The sequence below is a fragment of the Chiloscyllium punctatum genome, chromosome 47, assembly GCF_047496795.1.
Source record: "Chiloscyllium punctatum isolate Juve2018m chromosome 47, sChiPun1.3, whole genome shotgun sequence".
Lineage (NCBI taxonomy): Eukaryota > Metazoa > Chordata > Chondrichthyes > Orectolobiformes > Hemiscylliidae > Chiloscyllium > Chiloscyllium punctatum.
Window position 1 is genome coordinate 55,370,796 of NC_092785.1, and position 3,001 is coordinate 55,373,796.

A 3,001-nucleotide genomic window follows, 5' to 3' on the forward strand; every position below is an offset into this window, starting at 1 on the left:
TAACTTGCTTCAGTCTCTACAACATGCCTTGTCTCGATAGTCTCCTCCTCCATGAACTGGAGACATCGGGTCTGTTTCTGTGCTGCATGACTTTTCGGCTGAGATTTCCTAAATGGAATGAGTCAGAATTGCCTGTGTTTGGCCCATATCCCTTCAAACCTTCTCCTCTCCATGTACCTGCCCGAGTGTCTTTTCCGTGTTGTAATTGTACTTATTTTCACCATTTCCTCTGGCAGTCCATTCCATCCATGCACCATCCTCTGTGGATAATGTTGCCCCTCAGCTCCCTCTTTAAATCCTTGTTCTCTTACCTCACGTTTATGCCTCTAGCTTTGGACTCACCTACCCTTGGCAATTTACCTTACTTAGACTATACATAGTTTCATAAACCTTTATAAGGTCACCCCGTGGCCTCCTCTGCCCAGGAGAAATATTGACGACAGTGTTACCAATATCTCCAACTCATGTTCTCAATGCTCTGACCAATGAAGACAAGTGTGCCAATTGCCGCTTTCAACACCCTGTCGCCCTGTGATGCCAGTCCAAGGAACAATGTAACTGCACCCCCTGGTGTCTCTTTTTTTCTAAAATACTGCCCAGGGCCCAACCATTACCCGTGTTAGTCCTCCCTGGTTTGTCTGAACTAAATCCAATACCTGAATTAAATTCCATCTTTCATTCCTTGGCCCAGTTGATTAACATCCCCTTCGATAACTATATTCTCTGCCCACTCTTCCACTAATCTTGGTATCCATAAACATACTAACAGGGACACCTATATTTTCACTCTAGTTGTTTATGTAAGTGGTGCACAACAGTGGTCCCAGCACCAGTCCTTACAGCACACCGCTGGTCAGAGGCCCCAGTCTGAACAACAACCCTCTCCCCCCACCCTCTGTCTCCCACTGTCATCCCATTTTGTATCCAGTTGGCTAGCTCTCCCTGATCCCTTGTGATCTAACCTTACTAACCAATGTATCATGTTACACCCTGAACAAGGGTTTGCAGAAGCCAGAAACAACGTCTGTTGCTCTGCCTTCATCTATCTTTTTGGTCACATCTTGAGCAAACTCCAGTCAAGTTTGTGGGACATGTTATCCCACGCACAAAGCCATGCTGGCTGTCTGTAATTAGGCCTTGTCTTTCCAAGGCCTACCTCTCAGAATGACCTCGAACAACTGACCCACCCTGATGTCTCGCTCATCAGTCTGTAGTTCCCTGGCTTTCTCTTGTAGCCTTTCTTAATTAATGACAAAAGATTATATTCATAGTCGGAGTCATACCGCACTGTTCAGTTAACGCTAACCATACTCTAAAACGGATCTCATCCCACCTGCCTGTTCCTGGGTCATATCCCTTCAAACCTTTCCTATTCCTGTACTACTCCAAATGTCTTTTGAACATTGTAATTGTCCCCATGTTCACCCCTTCCTTAGGAAGTTCATTTCACACACAACCCACCCTCTGTGTAACAATGTGCCTCATGTCTTTTTTTTAAAATGTCTCTCCTCTAAACTTAAAAATGTAGTTCCTTGTCTTGAAACTCCCCTGTCCAAGGGGAAATATAACTCCCATTAACTCTATCGATCCCCTCATGATTTTATAAACTTCTATGTGGTCATCTGTCAACATTCAGGTTTCAGTGAAAAATACCAACCTATTCAGCCTCTCTTTATACTGAAGCCTTTTGTACCCAGCCACATCCCAGTAAACCTCCTCTCAACCCTTTCCAACTTAATAATATCCTTCCTATAACTGGGCGACCAGAACTGGACACAGTATTCCAGAAGAGGACTCACCAATGGCCTGTATAATCTCAATGCGACTTCCCAACTCCGATATCCAAAGGACTGAGCAATGAAAGCAAGTGAGGCCAGCACCTTTTTTTAAACTATCCTGTCTCTCCATGTTGCAAACTTCAAAGAATTATGTAGCTGAACCCTGAGTTCTCTCTGTTCTACAACACTACCGAAGGTTTTGCCATTAATTGTATAAGTCCTGCATGTGTTTGTTGTACCAAATGCATTTCCTCGCATTTATTCAGATTGAACTCCATCTCCAGTTTTTCAGCCATTCACACATTTCATCAGGATCCCTTTGTAATCTCAGAAAACCTTCTTCACGCTCCACAATGCCACCCTCCAGTCTAACAGCCTATCACACATAGCTCTCTATGGTACAAATATCTCTGCTAGGGGCCCTACAATTTCTTCACCAGCTTCCCACAATGTCCTGAGATCCATTTGATCAGGTCCTGGGGATTTATCTACCTTTGTGTTTTAAAACCTCCAGCACCTCCTTTTCTATAATGTGGACTCATTTCAAGACATTGAGTCATTGAGATGTACAGCACGAAACAGGCCCTTCGGACCAACTCCTGCATGACGTTTCTAGTCACATTTGCCACAATTTTGCCAATATCCCCATAAACCTTTGCTATTCATACACCCATCCACATGCCTTTTAAATGTATTTCTATCAGCCTCCACTATTTGCTCTGGCAGCTTATTCCATCCACTCTGCGGGAGCCAGTTGTCCTTTAGACCCCTTTGAAAAGTTTCCCTCGCCTGGGGAAATGACCTTGTCTATTGACCCTGTCGATGCCCACCATGATTTTAAACCCCTTTTATCGGTTAACTCCTCAGCCTCCCATGTTCAACTGAAAACAGTCCCAGCCTATTCAGGCTTTTCCCTGAAGCACAAACCCTCCAACCCTGGCAACATCTTTGGTCATTTCTTCTGAACCCTTTCATGTTCCACGACATCCTTCAGATGGCATTGAGACCAGAATTACACACAGTATTCCAATAGTGGTCAGGCCAAACACTGTTTAGTTCCCCGAGCCCCCCAGTCTTTATCCACAGTAAGTTCCAAAGTGAAATATTTGTTTTGGATCTTGTGGTTTCACACATCGTTGCCTTCATTGATCATTAAGGAGACCGGGTTTGTCCCGAGCTCTTCTTTTGCTCTTAATACACTTGTAGAGTCTCTTTGGATTCTC